We start from the raw sequence: 18329 nt of genomic DNA, 5'->3' as shown, positions 1-18329 counted from the left end.
TTTCTTATTAGGATAAGAAATCCTTGAGTATAGGGAATGTACTTTATTCATATTTATATCACATAGTCTTTTAGAGTGCCTATTTCACAAGTCTATTACATTGTTTTCTTTATCCAATAATCCAATAATGCATTTTTAAATGGAATCATATAATTGAATAAGAATTCCTTTTTTTCAAAATATCAATAATTTGCCTTTACAGAAAGGCCTACTTAACCACCAAAGCATGCCAATAAGTTTTATAGAAATTCTTGCAGACCTTTTGAAGGGTATTTATAATTTCAAATGTTTTTAAGGTTGACTACACTGCTTTTGTCTTGTTTTTATATGGCAAGAATTTCCATTCAACACTTAAGTTCCCTATCCATGAATCAAATTTGTCAGTAGCACTATGTTAAGGTTTATCAAATGCAATTTGGGTAATTCTCTTGTATTATAAACACAACAAACCTTCAGCCAGTTCCACTGGCTATGTCATCAAATTATAACCTGGATGTGTTGATTTCTCTCTAATTGCAATGTTATCTTAGACTAATCCAAGAGAACTGTAATAATTGTACTGTACCACATCTTACCATACCCACTCTGGATTGCTATAAAACATTTTTTTTAACTAAATCAAAGTGAATTTTTAGAGGACAAATCAAATCATGCCACAAATCCTACTTAAAATTTCTGTTGTATTTAGAATAAAATATAAGTATATATCCAATGCCCAACATAATCTGGCCAAAGACTGCCTATCTCTCCCAGAATTGTTACTCTGAATAGCCAGTATTCCTAATCTTGCCTACCATACTCTACTCACAGTATTCTGTTACTCAAACCTGCCAACTGGCCCCTACCACAGTGCCTTTGCATCTGTTCCTGATATCTTCCTTTGTCTGGCTCTTTTTTATTCGGATTTAGGCTAAAATTTGACCTCTCCAGAGAAACCTTGCATATCTAATCACTCTCCAATACATTGCCATATTTAATACTCATCTCCTTGTTATGCATATTATTCATTATCAGTATTTTTAAACTATCAACTACCTCTCTACTTAAATGCAAGTTCCATTAAATAAGTGTCCTTTTTTTTTTCACATTTTCTGCTAGATCCCCAGCACATACAATAGTTCCCTGATACATTATAAGAGGCTGTGAGTATAAGTGTGTGTGTGTTAGTGCCTATGTGTGTAAAGGAAATAGAGAAGGTAGGAAGAAAAGGAAGATATAAACAGAAACGGAAGTCATACTACAGTTGGTCCTCGGGTTACGTTGGAGATCCATTCCTACAGCGCGAGGTAAAGCGATTTTCACTGTAAGTCAGAACCCACCTACATAAGCACGTCTTTTGCTCATAAGGAGCACATACACAGCAGTAATGAAGTGAAACAGTAATAAGAAAAAATAGTTAAAATAAAACAAATCCTGATCTTTACTTGTGGTGAATGAATAATAAAAATCATAAAGCACATATGTACATATGTCAAAATGGCAGAATTTTTAAAAAACAAATAAATGGGAGATGGCGACATAACCTGAGGACTGCCTGTATTCTGAAATTTGGAATAGAAAGAGGGAAAAGAAAGGAAACTATGATAGCTTAAGATTTCATCAATTAGTAAAGGCTAATGGTTTCTTGATATATTGAAGTTTCTTCCTTTTGAAAACCTGGCAGACTGCTCTGGTGAAGGGGATAGGGTATTGAGGGGGGTGGAGGAATTGAACAAAACAATGGAAAAAGAGAACTCAGGGACGTGGACAACAGTGTGGTGATTGTGGAGAGAAGGGAAAGATATAAAAGAGAGCATAGAGGGGATAAATGTTGATGACATTTTTAAAATAATAATTTAAAAAAGAGTAGACACCAGGCTGACCAATTACAATCTGCAATCTTGTGCAGTATTAGAAGATAAGAACTGAGACGTTTATTAAGATAATTCAGGTTGCCTTGGCCAGTGTGGCTCAGTTGGTACCAAGAGATTACAGGTTGATTCCAAGTCAGGACACATGCCTGGATTGGGGCCTCGAACCCCCAGTTGAGAGCAGCTTATCTAACTCTCATTTATGTATATCTCCCCCTCTATCGCACTCCTATCTTTCTCATCACAAAAAAAAAAAATGTATTTTAAAAATATATACTTCAGGTCAAATAAATAATACCTCTCAGGCTCAGTAATTAAATAGAATATTACATCTTAATTTCATTTTCAATGTTTAAGGTACAGTCTTTATTTCAGATAAGAAAACTATAATACAGAAGTAAAGCATTTGAAGAAATAAATAAGTTCATTGTGAAACAATTGTGTGGAATGTCATTAAATTGGTAAATGTCACACATCTCTGATCACTTCATTTTCATCAATTGAGAAGAATGTTAGTTTATAATTCTGCTGAAATATAACAGATTTTAACAGCAAGTTTTTTTAAAAAAGCATTCCAACTTTACTTTTCATTAAGTGTCTTAGTAAGACAACAATTCTCTAAAAACTACACTGATTATCCCATTTGAAGTAAGTTTCTTTTGTTAACACTACCATTGCAATGATTACTTGAAAAGGCCAATGGTTTCTTGGTATATTGAAGTTTATGCCTTTTGAAAACCTGTCAGTTATATTGACAGTTTTTTTACAGTTTGTAGTACTGATCAGAATATTTCAGTTTGTGAAAATGTGCCATTATAACCTTGAAGATTACCTTTGGAGTAAACATTTTAATTATTTTAAATTGCCATTTTTTACAATTATACTTTACTTTCTATTATGTATAATTTAGGACACATTGTTTAATTAAAAGTTGACTTCCTAACAAAATATTTAAAGTTCTTATTGTCCCTGAATCATGTGATTTTAGAGTATTAAAAACAAAACACGACATAAACAAAAGATGGAAAGATTTGGTATCCAAACCACGGTTACATAGAAGGAATAGCTAAAACCCAACATTTTACATGACATGCCAAGTATCACAAGGCAAATTACCATATCAAAAACAAATACCACACCACAATCCAAGACTTAACTACATAAGCCTCATTTCAGTGTGAGCTAATAGGTTCTCATTAGGCTCCTCTAATTCAGGCAGGAGAAGTATTGAGTGGTTGTTTAAAAATAAATATGCCCTGCCCTATCCCGTTTTGCTCAATGGATAGAGTTAGGCCTGTGAACTGAAGGGTCCCAGGTTTGATTATGGTCAAGGGCATCTACCTTGGTTGTGGGCTCAATCCCCAGTAGGGGGCGTGCAGGAGTCAACTAATTGATGTTTCTCTATCATTGATGTTTCTAAGGCCCTATCCATCTCCCTTCCTCTCTGTAAAATCAAAATATAAATACATAAATAAATATGCCCTGTTTTATAGAGATATTTGATATCTAATCTGTGCTGTGAATTGTACCTTCATTTTTTTCAGTAAGACATTAGATTATTTTCTTCAATTATCTTCTCTTTTCAACCCTGTGTAAATTCCCCTACCATATTTTCCTGCTTGACATCTTTTCTGTAGGATAATATCTCAATAAGATCACAAGACTTTAATACATGATTCTGATCCTAAAAGACACACATAACTTTAATGCCATAGGCAGGAAATAGTGGAAATAGTTGTATGCTGAGTGGCTCCTCACATGAGCAATAAGCAGGTCAACCATGTGTCATAATTTCTAACTCGTGCATAAACCCAAGGGCTTGTCTGGAGGTTTACGTGTGTTTTATTTCAATATTGAGAACCAGAGAATCAGACAAAATAAAATTCATTTATCTAGCAATTTTCTTCTGAAGTTAAGACATTTAATACGTGTTATTTCATAGATTTTCAAAGTAGGCATGTGGCAGTCTTGTAACTAATCACATTTTACAAATATGAATCTCTCAATCAGTACCATGTCAAATAATAAAAACTGCTTTCTATTGCATATCAAAGCAAGTGATGCTTCCCTTATACATACACTTCACACATTCTTATTACAATAATTTTTACATCAAATTACAATTTTGCAAGCATATACCCCATTCCATGGATGTCACTTGAGTAGCTAGTCCAGTGATTAGAAACAGGTTCTAAATTGGGAAAAGTCAATTTACTTTTAAACTATTCAGACCTGATTTACCACAGAGTTTAGGAACAAGAGTGCAGTTAAAATCCCAGCTTTGTAACCTTGCATAAATTAATTTCTTTGGGCTTTAGTTTCCTTGTCTAAAAATAAGGACTGTGATAGTACCTACTTCATAAGAATGATGAGAGAATGAAAGAAGTAACATATACAAAGTGTCTGGCAACTATATTGACAATTACTATTATATTACTTTATAAGTAAATAGGTTGATATAAGCTTCAATAACTTCTCTATAAATTAAGTAGCTATTTTTTCCCTACACCAACTTGCAGAATATTATACTCTTACTAGTGGCCTGGTGCACAAATTCCTGCACACTGAAAGTGAATTAATTAGAAGAAATATTTTAATATTGTTATTTACCATGCCCCCTGATCGCCGTCCCCTCCCTCTCCCTGCCAGCACCTGCTTTGGCTGGCCTGCTGCCACCCACGCTCTAGCTCTGCCCCCCACCAACTGGTCATTCCACCGTTCAGTCAATTTGCGTATTACCCTTTTATTATATAGGATTAGGCAGCAAAAAATCCCATAGACTCAAGAAGTCCAAAAATTTTTTAAATCTTCCCATACTTTTCATTCCATATCTAATTTCTTCTACCTAAGAAACTAAATTCAGAAACTTATCCTCTTTTTAAAAATATATATTTTTTATTTATTTCAGAGAGAGATAGAAACATCAATGATGAGAGACTCATTTGCTGCCTCCTGCAAACCCACCAGTGGGGATCTAGTCCACAACCCAGGCTTGTGCCATGACCAGAAATCAAACTATGATATCCTGGTTCGTAGGTCAATGCTCAACCACTGAGCACACCAGGTGGGCCCTATCCTTCTCTTAAATAATACTTTTAAGTTTTTTAAAATGTTTGGGCTTAGCAATTAATTTGCTATTTTTCATTGTCTTTCCATTGATGAAATTAAAAAAAAAAAAAGTCCTTGGGGAATGTAGCCTTTCATGTCAGGTTTCTTAATTTCTAAAAAGGCAGTTTCTATTGGCATGTATATTTTAGACTTCTAAACAAAATGACAAATGGTGACCCGACCAAATGTATACTGACTGTGACATAGCTTTAACAATCTCTTTTTATGGACCCTTTCATAAAATCATTTTAAGGTTCTGCCTCCCAGTCCAGCAATAAAGGTCTTTTGTTGCCTTCCACGTATTCATCTGTCTGTCACTGTGTTTGCCACTTTAATATGGTTCAAGAATTGATGGCAACTTTAACCAAAATCACATATGGTACATTAACAATGGGCAGCTGTCAGTAAAACAAGACTACTCAAGCCCTTCTCCAGCCATGAGGCTTCTACTAACAGGTGGGAGTCTGAACCTAACACCTGCTGAAGTCATCCTAATCTGGCACTAATTAACTTAATTGGGCATAATCCTCCTTTGCTTCAGGAGAGAGGATACACTTCACAGGAAATGTTTGGCTGAAATGTCTGCCTGAGCCAATCCAGTTATTCTTTTAAGAGATATCTCCCACATCCATGTATACAGATTTATCCATTTCTAAAATGTTTTCACTATTCTGTAGGTCTGCTTTTGTTGTGGTAACAACTTAGAAATAACCTCTTAGTAAAACATGGAATATCTAACACTGAAATTTTAAATGGCAGCAGTCACATCTAATGAACACCTACTTTGTATATAGCACTCTGCTGAATATACGGAAGGTATATTTAAATATAACCAGAGAACCAAAAGACATAATATTCTGAAAAACTAAACAGAATACTGTGATTACTTCCAAGTTAGGGTTTTAGTTAGCTGTGAGGTAGGTAATTTCTAATCTAAGGGAACCCAAATAGGAACCCAGCCTCTGGCTCAAGAGATTACATAATCAACATGGACTATCTGTTGACTGTGCAATTGCAAACAATTACCAAAAAGGGTTAAGAGAATGGTGCAGTAGATTATAGGTGCAGTAGATTATACTAAAGATACACCAGGCAATAAAAATGGGAATGAGAAAGAATTTGCTCACTCAGTGAAAGAGGCTGAGGAATTTGTAATCCAAGATTCCCATGAAGTGCAATTTATGTGCTTGAACTTATTTCCACATAGTAGTCTGTGACTTTGCTTGACAGGGAAGCCGTTAATCTGCTTGGCTACTTCAGTTTGTGTTTTCTTAATCTAAGTATATAAGAGTAGGGGCCCAGTACACAAAATTCATGCACTGGTAGAGTCCCTAGCAGCTGCCAGCGGGGTACTATCGTCCTTCCTCTGGCCAGCCCCACCCTCTGGTCAAACTCCTGGACAACTCCTGGTCGAGGGGACAATTTGTATACTACACTTTTATTATATAGGATTCCCACAGTCATTTATACAAATTTGAACTTATTCATGTATACATTAATTTTGCATAACCAAGTTACTTGCATGACAGAGTACTTTTTCTCACTGGTTAACCTGTTTCAAATATATGCCCATATCAGACATACATATCTGTAAATGATTGTAAACTTAATTTGTTACATTAAAAGAAGCTGACTATATTTTAAATTGTTTTCCATTTTTCATATTCTCTGCAATATGATAATTTTTTCATATTCTCTGCAAAACATACAAAAAAGCATTAAAATTCATCATTTTGATCATGTCAATTAATTTAAGTTTTTTTGTTTTGTTTTTAGATTTTGATTCATATAAGTATACTTCCAGTAGGACATGATCTCACTCATCTAGGGGAAATGATGAACAACATAGACTGATGTACAAGAACAGACCCAGAGATAAGGAGCCATGGGTCAGACTGTTGGACTTCAAAGGGAGGGTGGAGATAAAAGGAAGAGATCAACCAAAGGACTTGTGTGCATACTTATGAGCCTAACCAGTGGTCAAAGACAATGGGGGGGGGAAGCATAAGTGGGAAGGGGTGGGGATTGGAATGGGTGGTTGAGGGCAAATATGTGATACTTTAATCAATAAAGAGCTTAAAAATAAATAAATTGATTTTGAGAGAGGAAGGGGGAGGGAGAAAGAGAAACATCAGATATGAGAGAGAAACATCTACGGGATGCGTCCTGAATGCCCCCTACCAAGGATTAAATCTGCAACTCCAGTATGTGCCCTGACTCAGAATTGAACCAGCAACCTTAAGGTGCAAAGGATGACACCCAACCAACTGATCCACTGCAGCTAGAGCTTACTAAATTTTTACTACAGTGATTTGATCCAACATAATGTAGCAAATTATTATTAAATCAAGAATAGCAGTTTTAGCACTCAACCTGCAAATGTTGTATCTATTGTGATTAAACTCTAAATACCTTTTGAGAAATAAAGTTAAGAGCTCAGGGGAGGTTAATATTTACTTGTTTACCTGCAAAATATCATGCTATCCATTTACTTAAACAATTTTATATGTTTTCAGCTATGAAGTTATTCAACTTTTTCATTAAAATTAGTTTTTAAATCCCTGTCCCATCACCATAATTCAGAGATGTCAGTAAGAAAGTCAGAGTAGAAATGCCAATCATAGCAAGAAAAACACAACTCAACATCTTTAATTAGTGAGAAAGTTATGATGATATGACCACATAGAATTTGAGTACCATTCTCCTTCACCTTTATTCCAGGTTAGCTGAATTTAGTCTACCAAATTATCCATACTCATTCATTCATATTCTCTTTCTCTCTGTTTCTTTCTAAAATATGGGATTTTGTTTGTTTCAGCAAAAGATAACTTGAAATACCTGGGTAATGCAAAAGAGTGATCAACCTTCTGTTATATTTAATGACTAGGAAGAGGTATGGAAATCACTGGGTTCAGCTTCTGTAATTTATACCAGAAGAAAATAAACCAAATGATCTCCATAGCCTTTTCTAATCCTTTAAACAATAATTTTCATACTTTGGAATGTATTCCTTTGATATAGAATTATTTAAGGATATATTTTCAAGGATGTTTACTGTAGCAACATTTGTAGTACCAAAGCATGAAAGCGAAAGCGATGTGCCTGCAGCAAATATGGCAAAAACTAAATAAATTCACCCACTTCACCACAGAATATCATGTACCTATTAGCAATGCAAAAACAAAAAGTAGGGCTATCTATCTTTTGACTTACATTCCCAAGAGTTATTGAATGAGAAAAGCAAGACACGGAAAATTCAATAATGTATAACCCAAATTTTCAAAAAAGTGATGAAACGTTTTATGTGTGATGTGGGATTCCTAAATAGAAATATAAGAAAATGGAGAGACATCTTTAGATTTTGTTGAGGGGGGTTATGGCTGATTTGCGTAAAGGGTAAAAGGAATAGAGAGGAAGACAAACAGCAGGAAAAATAGAAAAATGGGGCGTGGGGGGGGGAGAATGCTATGATTAAAGCTATGCATTTATGTAAAATTATATGTCTTTAAAAATATTAGATATTTAAGATAAATTTAAAATGCCTTTCAGGGAAAATTGTAATATCATTTTTGTCACAGCCTCTATTTTAAAGTATTTTATTATTAAATTCTTTAGAATTTTTAATAAAATTACCTAGACTTATTATCTTGCAAAGCTACCTACTTATTGAGGAACACAGAATACACTAAACACTCAACATATATTAGTTTGTTTTTAACAAAGTTTAACTTAAAGATCAATAAATTTCCACAAGTTACACCTTAATTCATGGCTAGGCCAATGTACCATTTCTATATGTAAAATCTATGAAAGGCCAACTATGAAAGGCCAACAATATGTAAAATCTATGAAAGGCCAGTGCCTGCCATCATTGCTGGCACCTGGTAGATAACAAATACTTGCTGAATTTTTGGAATAAATGACTGCATGTGATTATTTTATGTGTCATTAGAAATCATATTTCTGAATATGATTAAGTTACATAATGTTTATTTCCAACTTTCCTGGTATCATGTTATTATACTCCTAAACCAAAAATGACCAATAAAAACAGGAAACAAACATAAACCTAGAAAACTCAATATTTCAAGATTCTAACTTTCAAAACAAAGTTAACACCTGAAAGTCTGAGAATGTAAATTTTATATATTTAAAAATAGATCTATATGGTGTAATTCAGTGTGGTACAGTGGCAAGGACAAAAATACACTCTAGGCAACTGGACTGCCATGATTGAAATTCTTGTCAATCCACTTAAAAACTGTGTGACCTTGGGGAAGTAGCATAGACTCTCTGTGCTTCCTCTGTAAATGCTGTGAGAATTATATGTGGTATAACATATAGAACTCCCATCACAGGGTCTAGCATGTGGCAAAAACGTAATAAAGTTCTTTCTGATACTATTAATAATCAGGTGAAACAATAAAAAGTATAACAATAGAGATTTTATCATCTGTTTGCCAAATGGCTTTTGTGTTTTGAACAGTTACCCTAGTAGGTCTATATGGAGTACCTCAGTTATTCAACACACCTCCCAATGGCAGAGCTGAAAACTGAGGTGAGGATTGAGCCCAAGTTATACTGGGCAAGAATTCAAGAGATTACAATTGAAGATAAAGTTAAAAAAAAAACTTAGCAGGAATGAACAGAAGAGCAGATGCCAAAGATCAGGGTGGAATAGTGGTTAAAAAACCAAGCAGGTAGAAAATAGAATCCAGGAAGCAGGATGCCCAGAGAACCCAGAAGAAGGATAGGAAATTTCAGGAAAGCGAGCTCCAACACCATGAGGAACTTGCTCGTGATGAAAATCCAGGATTGGTCAGAAAAGTCCATGCCTTTCACCTCCTAGCCAGTAAAACAGTCTTAATCTGCCAGTTAAATCCAGATGTGGGTATCCCTGAATGAGATGAAAAGTACAGGAATGAAATTAAATGAATTAAAGACTGTTGTAATAAGAGTAACAACCCATTTATTCACTGCTTACCTATTTTATGATAGTGTTTTACTTTGTTTTTGTATTTAGTTGTCCTAGGAAAGGTATAGTATTGTAGCACCCTCCCTTAATCACAGATAACAAGCATAATTGTCACTAACTATACTTAGTGAATTCTTCAGAGCCCAATTAATATGCTAAAAGCTCCCCAGTTCCCACTGCCTATCTGTTGACCTGTGAAATTTTCATAATTTTTAAATTAGAGATAGCTTCAGAAGTAATAATCTCATGCCTGCCTCGTAGACTGGGCCAGAGTGAGAGTGGTATGTTAAGTCAATTTTCAGTGGAATACAATTAAGAGTGATGCTTAATTTGTGAAATTAAAGTATCTCTTCAGTCTCATTGAAAAGGCACATGATCCAAATGCCCAAGGCTTAGGGAGAAAGAACAAAGACTGATATGAGCATATACTGCAGGACTGAAACAAAGCATTGCTTGGTGGCTGGCCTATATGTGAAGGCAGGAAAACAAAGTGCAGCTTGGGATAATGTTCTCTGGTTTCCTGGGTAACAGGAGTCAAAGACTACTAGGAATAGAGCTGAGAAAGGTACTTGCCGAGGAAAAGCAAGAAACATACCACCACAGGAGATTCTCTGCAGGAAGGTAATAGTGCATGTTCAACAACTGTAACAGGACAGGTATTCAGCCAGAGGTGGGAAAGATGAACTGACCCAGAAGCCCTGACATATTCTTTTTGGAAATACATTTCCTCAGCAGTTAGACACAGTTACTTAACCAGCATTCCTGGCCTTGCATAATTGAATATTGATTGAAAAGATGCATTTAGTGCCTCCGAAGTGAAATAGGTGGGCACTGTCTGCAGGTAAGGACTCAATAGTCGGGTCACCGAGCAGGGTTTCCTGCTGACAAATGAAGGGTCGGAAGCAGCTCTTCATCAATAACACCGGACCTGCTGGTTCCTTCTGTAAGCCATCATTGTTATTCCAGACACTAGCTGTCCTAACAATCCTATCAAACTCACTTGAACTCAATTCAGTAGAAGAAAATTAAAAAGATTCATCCAATTTGATACTTGAAATACCTGCAAATGGGCAAAATGTGTTTGATTGCCACTCTAAAGCAGGACTTTGTCAAAATGTTAGGTTCAGTTTTAGCCTTGAGACGACATTACTTGGAGTTAATTGCTACATAAAATAGAGTCATTTTATGACAAAAGCATAATGAGATCATCATAATTTCTAAAAATCAACAATTTAACCCTGGCAATTTGGATGGACAGCACATCTTCAGATGGCTTAAGAAATAACACATCATTAAAGGCATATGCATTTTTTTAAGTGAAAAGGACTGTCCTGTTGATTTCCTGTTGCATGACAAAACATAGCTTTGGCAGCACTGCCCTGTGAAGGGTTGTTTACCGCTTGGAAAAGGGTTTCCTATTAGGAGTGTATTGAACTTATTGCAATGTCACAGAACAGTGTCAGCTGCGTCATTGCCAAAAATGACATCAATTCTCACCCCCACAAAGACAGACATTGTGAGGGGTGCCATTAATGAGGCATACACTTTTTCTTCCCTCAACTTTTCCTCTATGGAGTAAGAGACCAAGGCTTTCTAGTGGAATCATCATTCCAGAAGATAAAGATACTGCAACGGTTTTCAATAATACAAAAGTTAATGGGGAAAAATGACAGCAATGCATGCAATTATAAAATTCCCACATAAGGATAGACAAATAGAAATACATGCAGCAAAACAAATAAGTATATATACACACATAAGCATTTTTCTAAGTATTTACTACTTGAAATGTTTTTAATCCTCTAAAATTTACACTGGATTTCTTATCCATTTTTATGTTTTACCATCTGATTTAAATGTTATATATGAACTATGGACACTTAATATTTTCCTATCCTCTATGTTGCTTAATCTCATTAATAAAAGCTATAGCTACTTAAGTTATTTTTGAACAAACATCAAAATTATTATAATTTTAGCAGCCTCTATATGCCAGATTACACACACACACACACTCTCTGGAGGCCCAGTGTACAAAATATATGCCATATTATACAAATACACACACACACACTAGAGGGGCCCGGTGCACAAAATTTGTGCAAGGGTAGGATCTCCAGGCCTGGACAACAATCAGGGCCAATCAGGGCCTTCAGGCTGCTGGCCAGGGCCTTCCTTTGTCCCATGCTGTCCCCTGGTGGTCAACACATGTCATAGCAGACGGTAAAACTCCCAAGGGGACAATTTGCATATTAGCCTTTTATTATATATGAGATATACTTGTATGTAATGCTTACAAGCTAGTTATAATTATCCTCATGTTTGCACGGAAGAAACTGTGATCAGAGAGATTACTAGAATAGACCAGAACCACACAAGTAAGTGGCAAAGTTGGGACTCAAAATCTATTCTTTCTCATTTCAAATCTGCACTCACAATCTGCTATGACTGGTTGCCCATTACCATGTGGAGGAGAGACTGCTCCATGAGGTGATTGCTGCCTGATCCTTATGTTAGATTGAGGCCAGAACAGAGATAGATTCTCTTAAACTCCCTCAGAGACCATTCATTCATTAATTTATGAAATAATTATGTCCCATCTTCTCATAGGAGCTAGACATACAATAGTTGGTAAGATCACTCACTCTCTCCCATCTCACAGAGTTGATAGACTAGTGTGGGAGATTTTCATTATTCACATAATAATGCAATCCATATATATAAAAGCCTCAGTGACCAGCCAACCAGCTGGTAGCTATGATGCACACTGACCACCAGGGAGCAGACACTCAACAGAGGAGCTGCCCCTTGGTGCTCAGTACGCTCCCACAGCAGAACGCAGCTCAGTTGACAGACAGGCAAGAGACGTAGGGCTCACGGTTGGCGAGTGCAGCTGGCAGCATGATCCTCTCCTGTGAACACTCCCCCTGCATGCCTCAAGTGGCAGCTGATGCAGGCACAGCGGGGCCAGGGTGAGTGGAAGTGGCACAATACCCAGCCCGGGCTCGGCTCCTCCCCGGCCGCCTGCAGCTTCATGCATTACTTGGTGCTATGTGGGATTGACACAGACAGCAGGCGGAAGCCCAACAGCTGGCAGGTAATGCTGGGCGGCAGTGGCATGGAGATCCACTGATCCCCACAGGCCAGGCAAGGGACCCCACCGGTGCAAGAATCCATGCACAGGGCCTCTAGTGAAATATAAAATCACAATTTTCTTAATGCTGCCTAGCAGGGGTACATGGCACCACTGAAAGTGTGTAAGAGGGTATTTGACATAGTCAAGGTGGACAAGGATGATTTGCCAGAAGATATTAAAAAAAAGGAAAAAATACTTGCTAAATAGATATTAATATGAATAGGAGGGAAAGTGTTCCAGACAATTGTAACCACATGTTCAAAACCATGAGTTTGTATTGAGGATTGAGCAGGACCAGCAAGTATAAAGGACAAAAGCAGGTAGAGGGGCTGGGTTGCAGAATTGTAAAGCGGGAGAGGCAATTGGTGCTAGATCTTCAAAGATTATATTAAGGAGTACTGTATTTCTCCTATGAGCAAGTGGAAGTCATTGAATGTCACTGAACATCTGACGTTCTTTATGAATTGACTTTGTGAGAATGTCATTCAGAGAAGGGTATTATTGTCATTGTCATGTCTAGGACAGGAGACTGGATTACAGTGACAGCAGTGGAAATTTAGAGAAGTGGACAGAATTAAGAGATATTTAGGACACTGTAGCAATGGTTGATTGTAGGTATGGTTGTGGTTACAGTTATGATGGCAATATGGTTATATGAAGCGAGGGAGAGTAAGGTTTCAAGAATGAATGAAGTTTTTGCTTGATTAACAAAAGATATGAAGTTGTTACTTATTGAAGGAAAGAACAAAATAGGATGACACTTGATGGGAGTTGATCATGTGTTGTGACTTTAATATGTGCTTACTGTGCCTTTGAAACATTCAAAATGAGGTATCAGTTAGGTAGTTTGACTATATGGCCTGGAGCTCAGAAGAGAGGTCTAGCTAGTGAGAGGAATATTGCATGCCGAATATAAGTAGTAAGGCAGTCATGAGAGCTGTTCACCAAATATTCGCAGCTCTCTGTCCCCTGGGGACATGGTAGGGTTGCACATCCTAACATGGGTTTATCGGTCAGGGGACCAGAAAAACAGAAAACACATTAACATTTCAGCACAAAAGAAATTAATACATGGAATTGTTTGTACAGGTGTTTAAATCGCTGAGAAGCCAAATAGAGGATGGAGAGCAAGGAAGAAAGACAAGAGTCAAAGAGAAAGTAGTTTTACCCAACTCTGGAAGCCATTTGTGGAAGATGAAATGACATTGTGCCTATATTTTGGGAGCTGAAATCACAGAGAAGCCACTGCTGCTAGAGATGACCTCCAAATCTGAAAGAAGGACAAAATGCAGTAATCGAGTTTCTCCATTCCTCTGGCCCTCCATTCTTCCATCACTATTTCCCAATGGCTGGAACTACTTGAAAGCCAGAGAGCAAGAAAACAAGGAAAATGCAGTCCATTGTAAATCAGAACACGTTTGAGAAGGGTAGAGAATGGACTCAGGGCAAACAGGCAAAAGACTGGCACAGTGTGGTCATTCAGTGGGTCTGATCAATGAGTTATGAGAAGAAGCAACACGAAACTGTTGAACAGAACATTTAGTTACAAATGGGAAATTCTCTACCAACCATGGTCTCAGAATAAAGATAATATGGAGCAGAAGCCCTAGCAGACCCACAAAAGAAGTATAGCATATAACCTGAGTGAGAAATATTTTTTTTGTTTTTGTTTAAGCCACTGAATTTTTTGGGACTTGAGGAGTGTTTGCTACTTGTAGCATAACCTAGTATATCCTGGGAGATACAAAAATTAGAACTGGTAAGTGGGGCGATGCCCTCCCTTAACTTTAGAGGGTTGGCTGGCAGTCACTGATGAAACTGATATTGCAAGCTAGAAGGATTATAATATAAATTATACAGTGGGAAAATATTAGTTAAATCAGTTTTTAACAACAGTTAAATATGCAAATAACATATCTTAGAACTATATAACTGATATATATATATATATGTGTGTGTGTGTGTGTGTGTGTGTGTGTGTGTACACACATACATTTCCTAAATTTGCCATGCTTGCTTTCCCATCTCACACTTTCCTTTCTCTCAATTAACTGAAGGTATCACAGACCTCTCACTCTATGGACCCAGATAGTAACTATCATACATTATCTAAAGATTTTGGACTTTTGGATGGGATTTATAAATTTTCCTTTGGGAAGTTTATTTTTGCTTTCAGGCCAAATAGTTGAAAACCAGGAAAGCAAATATTTTCCACCTCATTTTGGTGGAGTCATATTAGTTTTGTCCAACAATTGCAAAGAAGTGACCTGTGTTACTTCCACATGGGATCATGGAATAGCTGATGTAAAAACTCCACAAGTTTCTTGCCCTATGACATAGAAACCAGCAACATTCCATACAGAAGTTGATCCTTTAGCCTAGGTATCATAGGACACATAACATGAATAAGAAACAGCTTTTATTATTTTAATCCACTGAGATTACAGCCTAGTTCATCCTGATTTATAAATTAGTCTATAAATTTATAAATTTATATATTAATATATTTATAAATTATAATTAAAACCGAGCATATAAAGTGAATGGGAATGCCTAGAAAGAAAACAGATTTGTGTTCTAGGAAAATATACCTTGAACAGAAGCAGAGAATGGAAAAGAAAGAAGAGAAAATTTAGAAGAATTTTCTGCCTCAGAAGCACTCTAAGAAAGTGTTTCAAGGAGAGAATGGTCTTATCTATTACTGCTAAGAGATCAAGCTTCAAAGAGGAATAAAAACTTCCACTGAAGATAGCTAAAGATGTTCTTGATGATCTCAGCAAGATGTCTTTCATCGAATGAAGGAGACAAAGGCCAAAATAGCATGGCTTGAGGACTGTGTGGGAGTTGGAGGAAGTGACAGGATATAAACAACTCCTTCAGAAAGCCTGGATGAAGGAGAGATTGAGGGCAATTAGAGACAGCCCCAAAACAAGCATCTTGAAAAGAGGTTTATCGAGGCTTGTGCCCAACACACTTCATTCTAATGGAATAACATAGCATGTAAACTACAATTATTTGGAATTCTAGTTGTTGAGGTGAAATAACTATCACTTTTTAAAATATCTTTATTGATTAAGGTATTACATATGTTTCCTTATCCCTCCATTACTCCCCCAGCTCCCCACTCATGCCATCACCCCCTCAGACCTTCAAACCTCAGAGGGAAGATAGGGGAGGGGTAAAGGAGAGGTTATAAACCAAATAACTGTCACTTGTAATGCAAAATTTAAATCACCTTACATTTGTGATTCTTGAAGACAAAACAAAAAACTGTCTTTATTTGATTATTGTTCAATAAAGAGTAATATGTGCACCTGCAAATTTACAGCTAATGCTTAATTGCAAAGAATACTTGCAGATTGTAACATTACTATTTAGATCTTTTTTAATGCTTGCATTATGATTAAATTGATTTTATCAGGTAGAAATTGGTTTCTAGGTAGAACACATAGCTTATATATGGAAAAGCCTGCACTGATTTCATGTTTAAAAATTATTACATAAAAGCAGTTTTAGTGTTTTCATTTTTATAATCCCAGTGCCTAATGCAGTGACCAGGATATCCATTGCACACCCTGTCACTATTTTCAGGTCACATCCTTTCAGTCAAAAAGTATAATTGCCAATGAGCTAATTAGTTACTGATGAAACCAATAATCACCAAAACTTCAGATAATCTTATTCAAATATTTTTTGCAGCCATACAAAATAGAAGCCACTATCCAAGTGAGATATTCATACTACATGTACAGCTTTAAATTCTTGGTATACCTCTTTGCACACGCATGCATTTAAAGGCAACACAGAAAATACTTTAAAGTGAAAAACAGCAACAGCTTTTTCATAAAATGACTCAACTGTGTCAAATCAATGTTAAGTGGATTATATATCTTAGCTCAAATCCTCTCAATTAATTTAAGTAGTAGGTGTTATAATTCCTATTCTACACACAAATAAAGGGTATCAGTTTAAGTCCATATAGGTAGCAGGTGACCAAACCAGGACACTAATCAAGCTCCATATGCCACCAAGAGTGTTGCACAAAACATTATGAATATTTTTCATTACAAACACAAATATCCAATCTCCAGATTGGCAAGCGGATAGGCTGCGAGTTTCATTCAGCTTTGTGGCATGTTTTAGGACTATTTTACCTAGAGCTAGAAGGTAGAAATTCCTTTTTGAGTCTGACAAAGATTGTTATTAAGGTCCTGAAGTGGAACTTGATTATGTAGCATTGGCAAAAGAAACTACAATTGAAAAGTCTTATTTTCTGCAATGCATCACCTATTTATTTCAAATGGCCTTTTGAGTTCTCACATAGTGGGTTAAATAACAATAGTAAAAACAATTGTTTAAAACAATTTTTACAGTGAGATAAATTAATGAGGATAGAAAATACTTTCTCATTTTATTAATATTTTTTCTCATACTTCCATTACATGTTTTCAAATTTACCATTTCCAGAGTAAATTTCAATGTGAGAAATAAGTCTTCATAAAGACTTATTTTCTTCCCCATCCAACTAATATAAAATAATTTAATTTAAAAATAGACCATGGCCCTACAGATTTGGCTCAGTGGACAGAGTGTTGGCCTGTGGACTGAAGGGTCCCACGTTTGATCCTGGTCAAGGCCACATGCCTGGGTTGTGGGCTCAATCCCCAGTGGGGGCATGCAGGAGGCAGCTGATGAATGATTCTCTCACTATTGTATTGGTGTTTCTATCTCTCCCTGCCTCTCCTTCCTCTCTGAAATCAACAAAAATATATTTTAAAAATAGATCATAACTACAATGTAATTCACAAACATTTTGTCAATATCTCTCACCATAACCCAGATTATAAAATATTTACTGACAGTATTTTTCTAAAGGCTAGAAGCCCTGGCTGAGGTTTCTCAGTGGTGTGAGCATTGGCCCAGGCACCAAAGGATTGCAGTTATAATTCTCAGTCAAGGACATATACTTGAGTTTTCCCTGATCAGGACAAGTGCAGGAGGTAATCAATTGATGTGTCTCTCTTCTCTTCTCTTCTCTTCTCTTCTCTTCTCTTCTCTTCTCTTCTCTTCTCTTCTCTCCCTCCCTCCCCCCTCCCCCCCCCTCTCTCTCATCTCTCTCTCCCCTCCATCCCTATCCCCTTCCACTCTCTCTAAAACGTCAATGGAAAAAATATCCTTGAGTGATGATTAGCAGAAAAAAGGAAGGTTAATGCAGACAATTCCTGTGAATTCCAAAATTTGAAGTGCCTTCAAATGGCTA

At 36.4% G+C, this 18329-nt stretch overlaps 1 pseudogene; it reads left to right on the top strand.

Moving 5' to 3' along the window:
• The first annotated feature begins 1172 nt into the window (after positions 1-1172).
• The window catches only part of LOC118720184, a 33923-nt pseudogene continuing 16766 nt past the window's right edge, over positions 1173-18329 (top strand).

This window comes from Pipistrellus kuhlii, unplaced genomic scaffold (genome assembly GCF_014108245.1).
Source record: "Pipistrellus kuhlii isolate mPipKuh1 unplaced genomic scaffold, mPipKuh1.p scaffold_m20_p_16, whole genome shotgun sequence".
Taxonomy (NCBI): domain Eukaryota; kingdom Metazoa; phylum Chordata; class Mammalia; order Chiroptera; family Vespertilionidae; genus Pipistrellus; species Pipistrellus kuhlii.
The sequence above is the reverse complement of the archived record's forward strand: the minus strand, read 5'-3'. Positions and strand labels throughout refer to the sequence as shown.